This window comes from Bombus terrestris, chromosome 11 (genome assembly GCF_910591885.1).
Source record: "Bombus terrestris chromosome 11, iyBomTerr1.2, whole genome shotgun sequence".
In the NCBI taxonomy this organism is placed as follows: Eukaryota; Metazoa; Arthropoda; class Insecta; order Hymenoptera; family Apidae; genus Bombus; species Bombus terrestris.
Genome location: NC_063279.1, coordinates 2,641,987 through 2,655,385, shown reverse-complemented (window position 1 = coordinate 2,655,385; position 13,399 = coordinate 2,641,987). Strand labels below are relative to the sequence as shown.

Sequence of the window (13,399 nt, the reverse complement as noted above, 5' to 3'; positions counted from 1 at the left end):
GACGTTCAAAGAGAATCCCTCGATACGATGTATCCCTTCGTCCTGTTCGTCGGCGGATTTAAAGCGAAACGGAGGTGGAGAAGGCGATGAAAGGTAAAAAAAAGAAAATAAAAAGGAATCCAGCGGCGTGTTGTATCGCGAACGGGCAAAGAAAATGCCGGCATTGTGCAAGAAATGCAGCGTAGACAATGCATAGACAGAGCCGCTGCGTGGGATATATTACGTCCTTTGAAAAATGAACTGATTGTGAGAATTCCGCCGTTATCGATAACCGTTCTGAAGAGACTGCCGGCTTAACCGTCACCATTCCCAATTATTTTTTGTATTTCCGTGTGTCGATGCTCGAAGAAGTATCGTTATCGAAGCGTACGGAAGCATATCGCGAGATGTTGATAATAAAGTTGTTAAAAAAACTTTCTCGTTTCGAGGAAAGCCATTATGGCTGTATAAAACTGAAGTAACGTGTTTGTCGCAGATCGCACGAAACAGGCAGCGCTTCGTAAAAGATTAATAAAATCGCTATGAGAATTAATGAACAGATGGTTACGACCGAGTATACCGTAGAAAGTTGAGTGTCCCATAAGCACGGTTTATCGCATTCTCCGCAATTATCCGACTTTTCTTTCGCTAGTTGCCGTTTTATATACAAACTTGGATAATTTTGAAACATTTAAGAAGCGATAAAGTTAAAGATCTTTAAAAGTGAATAAAACGATAGAAATGCGTCAACCAAGCGAAACGCGTACCGGTACCCATCGTATTTTATATATCGTAGAATTCGTCAAGAATTTCATGGAATCCTCGTCGAGCTACGAAATAATATCGCGCTCTAGACGACTATTACTCTGTGAAGCGTATCATAACAAACGGAAATTTCATGTACGAAGCACGCTGAAAGGGGAACGTCTTGACGACGGAACAATAAATAACAGAGAATCGCGATAACTCGTCGATCGAAGCTCGCCACTTCCTCTACAAATCGTCTCCATTTTGAAGCACCGTGGAGCACGCCAATCGGCGAGAAACCTAAGGATGGAGTCCGCCGATACAGAGAAAGAGCGATACTAAATGCGCCCGCGGCGGCGGAGCGTGAAGTTCCTAACAATTCTCATTTTATGCTCTCCAGATTCCGCTGTGTCGCCGTTTCTTTTCCGCCCAGACGCTCTGTATACGTAATTCCCGTAGCCACGATAGCTCCTTTGTCCCTATTCGCGTATCCTGGCTACAAAGCCGGCTACCTTTCGCTTTGATCGTGACGTATCCTCCAGTTCGGCAACTTCTTCGGGCTTTTCCTTCTACCTCTTCCTTCCCTTCCTCCTCGTTTTGCCAGCGGCAAGGCTGCTTTGGATGAGCAGTTCTCTCTCTCTCCCTCTCCCTCTCCCTCTCTCTCTCTCTCTCTCTCTGTTGCTAATTTTCCTCTAGAGAGTTTTTCCTAAAGTATTTTATAGGTTTGCGCGTACTATTACCATCGCACTACGTACGTACGTAAGAGACGAAGGCAATGGGGAAATATTTGCGCTTAAATTCTTGCAATTGTGGCTAGTGGTGTAAGAAAGAAACGGGGCAAATTGTTTCCAAATAGACGTAATTTTAATCGACTTTCACGGAATGTAATTTTAATCGACTTTCACCGACGCAGATCCATTGAGAGAAGCGGGTATAACAAGGAATACAAGAGTCTGCAGGGATCAGAATTAATAAGCGATCCCGCTTCGGAAACTTTCTAGTCCTTTAAGAACATCCGGACGTCGTGACACGGAGGGAACGCGATTCTCCGCGTCGCGACGATGCACCCGCCCCCGTGTCCATTATACAAAGCTGCCTCGAAAACTTGAGGGAAGAGAAACACAAAAAAGAGAGACAAAAAACGGCGAAGAAAAAAGAAGTGGAAGGGGAGAAGAGAAAAGAACAGAAAGTTTCTATCACGCGAGCGAGAAGTCTACTCGCTCGCTCGCTCGCTCGCTCGCTCGCTTGCTCGCCTCTACGAAGATTTACGCCTGACCGTCTGTAATTTAATAGAGGATACTTTGCCGGAGTTCCTTCGAGAGTTACCTGTTCTGTTCGCGCACCTCGCGGAACGTGAGCTGACTTTGTGTCTCGGCATATCGCAGGCAAAAAGAAATAAAAAGGTGGCCTATGAAAAGAGGAAGACGAAGACGAGGAGGCGGAGTGAAGAAAGAGACGAGGATTTGCGAAAGAGGAGGCAGGTTGCGCGCGACTCGTAGCGTCGTTATTCACCGAACTGGCTCGAACATCTAATTACAATGAAAGAGGCTGTCCACGTAGCGATGAAAAATTCAATATGAAACTGTAATCGGGAGCTCTGTCTTTCTCCACGGATTAGTATCGGTGGGCCGACCGCCTCCTCCGCCTCCGGTAGCCGTGATTTATGACCGGGCCACACGTAACGCGCATCGGCTGAATAATTTTCTCTATCGGGCTCGGCCTGATGTACGATACTTTCCATTCTCATCGATCTCCAAGTGTCAAACTGGTATTAGAATCGCCAGAGTGGCGTACGATGTCTTATCGAGTTCTCGTCGACCGAGACCCAACCTGTTCGAGCCCCTTCTCTTCCACCAGTTAGATAGAGCTCGTGGAACCGAAAGTAAATCGCTCGACAAAGAAAGGCAAACGACGTCCTGATGTCTCTTCCAGCTAATCTCGAACGCTATTCGCCTGATACTCGATCTGCGGTAAGAGCTGAAAAAAGAGAACCTCGCGAGTAATATTTTTTCATTGATATCGTTATGGAGATAGGGTTAGATCGGAATCGTTGCTATTAGACGGAAGAGCTTGTAGTTTCGAGCGAAAATCCCTTGACGAAATGAGAAAGAAGAACGTTGCCGAGGGATATGTCCGAAGAAGCGATACTCGAAGCGATTTGACGGAAGATCGGAATTTTAGATAATCTCGATTGGTAGGATTGGTAATTTCAATTAAATTCTCTTCAACACGGTTGCAAATGTACCGATCTAACGACGCTGTTAATCGCAAAGCCAACATGAATTTCTGCTCCATGGCTGACGTACTTTCTACGAGGGAATACAAAAGAAAAACGACAGAAACAAATCCTCGATCAAATCCCGCATCCAGCCCGAACAAGTTTCTTTCAGCGCGCTAATGATCCCCGAATCTTCACAAAAGACTCGGATCGTAATCTCGTTTCTCTCTGCTACGACTGTTTATCTTGCAGCAAACATCGACGCGAAGACGAGAGAGATTAGATGGACCCCTGTTATGACGTAAGATAGGGAGTTAACGTTTTTCTGCCCTTTCGGGATGAACTTCGTTAGCATAACAACGATCCGCGAAGAACGCGTGCACGCAGAGAAGAAAATGGAAAAACGAAGAGACTGGCCTTCTCTGGTTGGCAAAGGTAGGGAAGCGAAGCTGTGCAGAGCCGGCGATAACGTCACGGAATTTTCACGTCGCGGCTCTTAATAAAACTTACGAAACGCACGAAACGTAATAAACGAGCGACGTTATATAGGTTGATACACGCAGCCAGGCGACTGACCCACTTTTTCCAAGATGTATGAATATTAGTTTAACGAACTCTGCCTGCAACCAAGGTACCTGCCACTCTTTCTTTCTTCCTCTTCCCACCGCTTGCTATGGCGCCGTCACACTCGCGTCGCACGAATTTTTCCTCTTTTCCGCGTTAAACGAGCCACCTCCAACCCAGACCTGGTAATCAACCGTCTTATTTTCGCAGCTTACACAAACGCTTTTACATTCTGAGCGCGATATCGTGCGAGGGCTCGCGTTATCATTTCCGTCGCGCGGTGCCTCTTCGAGATCTTCGGTTCGATTAGCCGATGCACTGTATCTTTCGCGATGAGGATTATCGCCAGAAGCAATCTGCAATACGTAGCTAAATATTTCGTAGATGGCTGATTAGAATTAAAATAGTAAAATGAAAATAAAGTATATGTAATATGTCTATCTAGATAGGAATAAAAACGGCTATAGTTTCTTTGGTAATTGCAAATGCAGAAGATTCGATACCGATCGTTTTGATTGGTTCGGTTGGTCGATCTAGCGTTAACAATCAGTAACGTGAAAATTACAGCCAGATGATCGAACAAGTATCCAACTATCCATGTAATTCGTTCAATTTACAAAGACCCTAAAAACCTTCCGATAACCTTGAACCTAAGCCAAACTGGTTGAACCTTCAAGACGGCAAATGCCTCGATCGCTTAAATATCATCACCGTCCATCTAACGCCAAACGTTTATATAGAAATTGTGATACAGCTGAAATGCCACGACGACAATCGTCGTCTTGAGCTTAGCAAGCGATGGGCCCCGATGCGACGATTCTCCGGTCGGAAGGCATAGCGGATCAGCGCGGGTCAGAGTAATAATTCGTGCGGAGAACATCGGAAACTGTCGGAACGTCTGAATCGCATATCCGGCCGAAATGGCCGGATACGAATCGAGTGTCAGCTCTGGGAATCCGCCCGGTCTATCGGTCGATTATACACGCCGTAATAGACCGTCACGCAACTATGAGAATCCGTTGTGTACTAGCTGGCTTCGAGCTACCTCGAGATGTGTCGAAACAGAAGCTTCCACGCCACGCGGCCAAGCTTCAGGATTTACGAACGGACACGTGTACGTAGTCGCTCTTTGGCACCGTGTTCTCCACGTTGAATTAACGACGCGACCTCACCAAAGCGAATGAAATATCGAAACGAAAAACTAGCGACGTCTCGCTGAACCATGAAGATGTTTTTCAAGAATTTCGAGAGCAATGGATCTTGTTCCTTTTAAACGACGAGTCCATTTGAGGAGAGAAGATAGCTCGTCGGACAGTTTGCGTTATTCGTTGTTGTTACGTCGATTAAGAGGAACTTTTTGATAGTTATAATACAGAACAAATGAAATTAGCGCAGGATTAACAAGCGAGTAGTATTAGCGGGTACTTCTGTGCTGGTATAGCCAGTCTGAAGGTCACTAGTAGAAAAAAAGCAAAAGAAGAAAGAGAGAGAGAGAGAGAAAGAAAAGAACATAAATCAAGCAGACAGCTAAGAGAACAAGAAATAAAGTAAAGTACAGTATGTGAAAAAAATGAAACAAAATTATACCCCTTGGAAGTTAATATCCCTGAGGAATCTACGGGCTTCGGCTTAGAATACAGAAACAGTGTTTCGTATTAGTAAATGGAATATTGTCACTGTATAAGCTCTATACATCCGAAACATCTTCCGGCCTAATAATCCCGGCTGATCGGTGATTGACGATTAAGTGGACGCCGATTGAATTCTATTTTTTAACAGGCAAAAACGCTGGCGATAAAATGGTTATGACGGCACAGTCGATCGACGATAACCGCTCACGCCAAATATCACACATCATCGTTGAAAACATGCTGGAATTGTAACAAGGACCAAGAATATCCTGGCGAAAGGATCTCGGCTAGTCCGCAGCAGGAAACGATTACGGAACAATCAGAGCGACCCAGGCTTAATTACGAAATGATTTCGTTGGTAGTTTGTGCGCCTTATAATCGATTAGCGAGCATCGGGTTGGCGCTTTTCAATTAAAAGTTTTTGCCAACCGGGTCGAGCATCTGAATACCGGTAAAACTGTCCGTTGTATGAAACGAGCGTCGGCCAAAGGAACTCGACGTGGGATTAACTCGCCGTCACGTTTATTTTATATTATTCGACGATCAGAGTATACGAGTATAACACGTCGGCGTCGTTGCGAGGGTTTACGAGACAGCAGGCGCTATCTGTCCGGTGCAACGGGGCACGGAGACCCGCCAACAGCTGCGGCAATCGTCGCTAAAAGATACGAGAGCGCGCAATGTTTTAACTCGATTCAGAATTACCAGCGCCAACACGTGTACACGTGTATCCCCTTGTTGCGCGTTCACCGCGGCCATTAAAGCCGCGGCTTTAACTGACCCCGGTGGAGCTTCGCCGATATATTTTCCGTAGAGGCTAGTAAACGCTGCAGTAAGTTGCCCGCGAATCCGTCGATCCTTTACATTCCTCAGCCGTCTGAGTGAGCTCGCTTCATCTGGAAATGGCCTGGAGACTTCACGCCAGATTATACACGGAATATATAGAATATATGCTCGCTGTTATCGCTGACAATTTAGATGATTTTGATACCTTCGGACCTCGACTTTGGCAGCCTGTGTGTTACAAACGAGAGACAAAGTAAATAATAATTTCTTCCTTGACACAGTACGGTAGTTAGTTTGTGTGTAGGAAATTAAAAATTGCAAAAACCCACATAACGTGCAGAAATATACAAATTATTTAAAAGTATAGTCGTCGTTGGAACGAAATAAATGTCCACTTAGACACTTTATCGATTTGGTCGACCTTCTAGAAACGTACAAATACGCGTAAAAGTATTATTACTAGTGTGCCTGCCTGTGAATTTCAAGCCACCGCGATAATCCTATTTCTCTATCTTCTAATACGAGACTCTACTCTACGCACTGGGATCCGTAGACTATAGATAACGAGAAAACAAAGAGCCAATCGTCAAAATCTTCCCGTCGCTGCAACTAGGAGACAATCAATCATCTAATCAACGACTCAAACTCTAATTACGTGCGGAAGCACCCTCGAAGTTCCTCCTCGAAGGCTGGAAACCGAGGAATTCCATTAAAGTACAGGCTCGTTCCATCGAGGGAGAGCTGCAAGAAAATACAGGGTAACTCGATCCCGCGGCCAGATCGAACAAAGCGGCGCTATTCGTGGCTCACGAGGGGGAACGAACTGCTCGATATCCTTTTTTCACCGGAAACGGGACCACGTACCGCTGGCTGGTCGCGGGTGCTCTTATTAAAGCGAAGCACGCTGTAATTCTCCGCGATCCGCGTTTCAAAGCGCGGTGAACTATAACGATTTCATTAGTCGTAGGTTCACGACGCGGAATTCCACCGCACCGTCTTTGCGAATCGTTTCATCGCGAGTCCCGACCCGGTTCACGGCCAATGAAAACGCGATCGGGCTTCTGCTTCAGGCTCCTCCTCTACTTTACTCGTTTTCTGCCTCCACCGAACACCAAGCCGATTAATCGTCGACGAAAGCCTGCTCGAACGCTTATCGTGGAAAATTTCTATCGATACATTATTACGCGCATTGTAGGAAACTTTCTGAAATTTTGTTAGCTCCGCGACGAGACACAACTATGAATCCTGATTACGATAGTACGATTTGAAATAGTACGTCTTCGGATTCGGAGCTAATGAGATTTCAAAGCGTTTTTGATACAGTGTATACGCGAAAGGTTCTCTAAGAATGGGTAGAAATATTTTTGCGAGCCGCTCTACACGATCCGCGTACAATTTCAAACTTTCGTAAGATCCGAACAATTTAACCGTTTTTCCTTTCTGGCGAGATAAAAATGTTATCAGCGTATTCCTGGAAGAAAACATTGGTACTTTGAAACTTACAACTCTTTTGGTTCATAGGCATTTAACGGAATAGGTGTTCCAAAGAAAAGGAATAATTATCATTGGCGATGAAACAGCTGCCTGGTGAAATAGCTCTGAGGCTAAGAATCTCGCTAGCGTGGTCGCAGAATCGGGGTGCCGGATCTTCATGCACAATGAACGCGAGCGCAACGAGTTACCGCGATGATGCGGTTTCCTGCCGGAAGAGTTGACCAGGGTATCGTAAAGGAACTTCTTTCTTAGGTAGAAGCCTGGAAAATGTTCACCGGGATGCCACTTTTTCCCCCTGCGTGGCCAAAAGAAATTGAATCTGTAGTTTCGTTGGTAACATCAACACCTGGTAACGAGTCCAGTGGATATCTTGAAACCAGCTTGGAGAAGTCATTAAAAAGATGAAGCAGCTAACAAGATCGTAATAGGAAGCAGCGGATCTATTAGAATGTTCAATCGTTTTTCCAGCCACCGCCTACGGTAATTTAAGGTTGGCTAGCTTTCCATAAATTATACTTAGAATTTCGCCATTGGTATAATTGAATTTCATAGACTATTCTCTGCTACTTAAAAGGAAGAACATAAATTCTCGTCTCTGTTGAAGCCGGCCATGTGACTACCGAATTCCTGATGGAATGTTAAAGTTCGACATCCGTGAAAGGAAACCATTTCTCAAGGAAATCTTCGAACGGTAACGATAACGGAAGAAAAGAATGGAAAAGAAAGGACGAGAAGGAAGTTTCGCAGAGACGTAATAACTCTGGCAAAGATTAGACGGATAAGAGAGAACCGTCGAGACGTCCACTTCGCGAGATAAGATTCGGCGGAGACGACGCTTTCAAGGCTTTCGTATCGATAATGCAACTTTGACCGACCAGTCGTACAACATCGAATCGCTCAATTACCTGGTCCAGGTATAAACCGTGCAACGAGTCGCATACGCGGCGCAAAGGAAATAGGAAAATCGACCGACACTGAGTCCTGTCCAAGCGATCGTTCTGCTGTCGGCCGATCCATCTTTTTCCTGTCAATTCTTCTGCCATGCCGATCGCCTTTGCAAATTCCCGGTATATCAAACAATTTTACAACACAAAGGCACGGTAAGACCGACGAATCGAAGAAATACATCACTTTGCATCCGAAATCCATCTCTGTACCCGATGAACGTGTCGATGCTCGTCGACGATCCTTGTAGATTATTTCGATAGAGTTTGACGAGAATTCGTTGATTGCCGAGTAATTTCTGACACTGGTGACCACCGAAGTCTGACCACTGCTTGGGATTGAGATTCACGAACAGGGGAGACCTCGTGGTTGTCAATTGTTCAAAGCATGTTACGTCGGACGTGTGTTTTAAGCAAAAGCTTGCATGTCGATTCCGCACGATCGTTATAGAAGTTGCAATATTACAGGTAAGAGATGTCCACGTATTACACGACCGTTTCAGCTAACAAAATCGGTACCGATTAGAGAACATCCTCAATTTCTGGCTCGTTAAATCGACTTTCAGTCACGTGTTGGTCTCGGAAGGAATGTAATTAGTCTTACCGGTATAGCGATTTAATTGGCGAAAGTAAACGTGCCTAGCGTCCACGAGTTAACGTTTCTTCGAACGAACTTGAAGGGCGGATCTTCAGGAGGTGGAAGAGCGAGAAGCGCGAGGATATCGTAAAGATTTATGACTGCTGAATCGACGTGGAAACACGCTGTCACGGAACGCGGAATCCATCTTGGAAACTCGTACACGAACTGAAAAATGCTTGCAAACTGTCGACAGACACCAGGAACGGGTGAATCTGAACAGGATTAGGCTAGTTTCCAAGTCAGCCGAACGGACAGCCTAGCCGTGTCGCGCGACACTTTCTCGACGACTGGTCTCTAATGATCGCTCGCATTTGTCGAATTTAATTCCGGATACTCGATCTCTAAATGCCTCGGGGCGAGACGAAAGCCAGCTGCCGATGGAATCGATTCGAACATATCCCTGCCGGAGTTCAAGAGGTTGGATAGTTATCGGAAACGCGGCTAAAAACGATAGTAGCTGTAGGAGGGGAATGAAATACTATCTTGACCCTATTTACGAGCCAGCCGGTTCGTAGATCCTTTGCCCATCAATCGAACGCTTGAACCAGCGTCTAGCAAAATACAGTTTCTTTGATTGCAACTAAATATATACGTATTGGAAAACTAAAGCGCGCGTTGGACATTTAACCGTTTCGTAGAGAGATAAATCCCTGAAAATTTTCAACGACAAGTAATAATAAAATTATTCGATGAATGTTCTTGGCTATGGCTTCAAACGAATTGTTTCGTTTCAGATGGGACGGTCGACGATGTCGTACATCGACGAGACGTAGGTCCACAGCGTGGAGAATAATTAGCGAAGATAGTGCGTGCATGGCGAGCGAGGAAGAGATTGACAGGGCCAAGAAACGGCCCGTTAAAAGCACATTGAAAATCTCGCGCGCGTGTATATACCTCGCAAGCGACGTTAATCCATTTTCAGATAACCGTGCTCGCTGGTCGCTTAACCGTAACAAACTACATAGCCCGTCTCTGTTTCCTCTCTGCTCAGACAAAACGACGACAAAAGCCGGTTCTTTCGCGAATTTTACAATCATCTGGCGAACGTATCCTCCGCTCGAAATCCCTCGAGCTTTAAACGTCAGTCTCCGATTGTGAGATTTCCACGCGAGAGTAAAATCTAATCTAATCGGAGGAAGTAAATTGCGTGTGAATGAAAAATGTACTTCGTGTTTAGTGGCACCATTAACGATTATGGCCATGAATCGAAGAATACCGCGGGAATTATACCAGTAAAAGAGATTCTTTATAGTTCAATGGTTTGCTATAAATGGACGTTAATTGGAAGATATTACGGCAGATCGCAGCGGACTCGGTTACTTTTCGTTGCTACGTAATTCCAGTTAACTACTTTTGTTTGTTAGTCTTGCAACGACACGGAAGGATACATTGAAAATATGCAATTTCCTCTTTTATAGATCACACTAACTACCATCAACTACGATCACTTGCTCGCAAACAATTACAACGAATATGAAAAGTCACGCAAGAAACCACGAAAGCCGAGTAACGATTCAAGCTCTGGCAGTTCGCTACTGCGAGCTTCGTTGCCACCGAGTACACCCAGTATTTTCAATTTCGAATATCATTTCACGGCACGTTTAATTCGTCGCAGACGTACGTTTCACGCGTGTACGAGTTAACGGGGGTTCGATACACAACGGATGCCTCTTTTCCCGATTTTCATGCGTTTCGTTCGTTTCTATTTTGTGTCAGAAGCAAAGCTGCCTATCTCTGTCTGAAAGCCGAGCCAGCTATCACAGGATTTACAGATAAATCCATTTGACCAAAGATAATCACGATGGCGGACGGACAACTTGATCAAGCCTCGACGATCTTGGTCCGATACTTTTTTTTTTTTTTATTTCTTTCCCTTATTTCTCTCTCCCTTTTTAGTTCGCAGTTGCGCAATCTTTCCCGTGCTTTGAACGGTCTCGTTTCACCGTCTGCTCCGCTCCTTCGAGCAGATTTATTCTATTTATTCGCTCAACCTCGAGGGAAGTCGGCCGATTACGTCGAAATTCCTTCTCCAAAGCCCTCCGATCCGACCCCTTTCCAATATAGCTATCTCTCTTTCGCTCTCCTGTAGCCGAGGTTCGAGTGTTTACTCGCGTGTTCGAGTTCTGTCAGTATCACACGCTCTCCGCCAAACAAATCGATCGTCTCCTATCGCCGCCTCTTTTCGCCGATTTTCGCCCGCCTTTCGACTCGACCGATCCCCCGGGACTACCAAGGGACTTGTGCGATAGACGCAAGAAAACAGGGAGCGTAGCAAGATCCAACCACTTGGTGCCAATGTCTTCCAAGAAACGTACGGATATTTTCTCGCGGATTCGATTCCCCAAAGTTCCTTCGAGAATATACCTTAAACGAAATGGCAATGTTACGTGTACTTACATGTCCAAGGATCGGCCACGTTGAACGACCGGCTTAGGTACGAAGTTCTCGTCGCCTGGTGCGAGGAGGATCGGCTTGGCAACCGATGGAGTCGCGCGTGTGAACGTCCTTCGACACAACGTGCACGCTATCCGGGCCTCACAGCCGCGTCTTCCCTTCTATTGCGGCGTCGCACCTCCTCATCTCGCCGTCACTTGCCCACGCAGAGATTCTTCCTCACTTTCCACCAAAACTCCCAAGAATCTTAGTCCTGGACGCACGAAAATATACAGAATATTCTTTCGGTTTCTGTTTCAAGGTTGATCAACCGATGAATCGTCGAAAATGTCGAGAGCAAACAGGCCAGGGTGTCGCGTTCCGAACAAACCCCCTCCGCTTCCCACGAATCAGTCTTGTCCGCCGCTGCGTCGAGACGCGAGAAAACAGAGGGTGGAAGGGTGGCGAGACCGCGATGAAAGGGCAGGTCAGTGCGTCGCCGGAGGATACAACCTGCCGAGATCAGTCACGCTGTCGAACATACGATATCCTTCTGCACACGAAGCGGCCAGTGACACACGCGATCCTCGTCGGTAAAAATGACAAAACAAAGGTGTACGAATACTGGTTCACTCTAAACGCGACAAACGACGACGAGGACACCGAGAAGAGGAACGAAACGGTGGACGAACGACCGAACGAACGAGGCGGCTGAAAGCACCGGAGAAAGAGTAGGAGTAGTGCGAAGAAGCAACGGCGAAGAGGGGTGTACCAAGCGATAGTCCAAGGTGGGGAGAACGATTTGGGTGGCAGGCGACGACTGGGGGTGGCTCTGAAGCCCGGTGGTTGTGCTCTTGCTCTTGCTCTTGCCTGCCTGCCTGCCTGCCTGCCTGCCTGCCTGCCTGCCTGCCTGCCTGCCTGCCTGCCTGCCTGCCTGCCTGCCTGCCTGCCTGCCTGCCTGCCTGCCTGCCTGCCTGCCTGCCTGCCTGCCTGCCTGCCAGTCTGCTTCGCCTACCTAAAGGCTTGCTTGGCTATCTGGTTGCTTGGTCGCCAGCTAGCTCGCTTTTGCTTGCCTCGCTTTTGCCACTCTACCTCCACTCTCTTTTTCTCTCTGTCTCCGTTACACTCGTCGTCTCGCTCTCTCTTTGTCTGAGTATGTCTCTTTGGTTGCGCAGGACCCGCCGCGCGACCCGGCCAAACCCAGAACCCGGCGTATAGGTACCGCGGGCTCGCATTCGAGCTCCAGCCACCCCAGCTGCTCTATCCCCACCAAACCAGTCAACCCCCTCGGCCAGTGATGTGTCGACTGTCCTCCGGACCACGCCGAAATGTAAATTCAAGGATTTCTGTTACTGCCTGTTATAAGAATTGTCTTGTTTAATTATTTGTAAATTACACGCGCTGGTAACTGTGGATTATTTGAAAATTATAACGATATATTACTACTAGTGAATCAATTCCATTTACATTGAAAAAAAGGACGATGGGAGATCAATGTATCAAGAATGTTTAAAAAAATTTTTTGAAGAACGTTTTATAAAAGTTATAAGATTGGAATTAGGGATGAAAATTTGAGATACGTACGTGGAGAGCAACTTTAGCGATGAATTAGTACGATTTATGAACGACGGAGCGTCGAGGGGCGGAGGCGAATGGACGATTAACGACAAGCTAGCGGCGCGGCGATAGGCCCGTGTCATACCGGGGTGTATTAGTAAAATTTTATTTCGAGCACTCGAAAACCGGCTATTACAGTCTCGAAAAAAGAAGGAACGGTCGAGGCTGCTCGAGGTGAAGACGTTGCCCGTCCTACTTTTCTTCCTCGCCACTTCTGTGCTCCCCGTTATTTCTTGTTTCTCGTCGGCTGAACGCTTCCCCTCTCGAATAGCCTGCAATCAAATACGTGCGCGTAAATGGACCATTTCCAGTCGAGCCGAGAATTTTAGGCCATTCGAGGCGAACGTTGGCGAAGATAATTAAAAGAAAACCGCAACACCATCGATGTTCGAGCTTGGCGCATATT

The 13,399-nt window shown here is 46.4% G+C and overlaps 1 protein-coding gene across 1 annotated transcript in view; it reads right to left on the bottom strand.

The window, feature by feature from the left end:
- Positions 1 to 12,521, bottom strand: part of LOC100645801 — a 46,232-nt gene extending 33,711 nt beyond the window's left edge. Inside the window, exon 1 of the mRNA XM_048410555.1 lies at positions 11,401 to 12,521. The gene's annotated coding sequence lies outside the window, so the exon portion shown is untranslated. The remainder of the gene's footprint in view (positions 1 to 11,400) is intronic.
- Between the last annotated feature and the right edge of the window lie 878 nt (positions 12,522 to 13,399).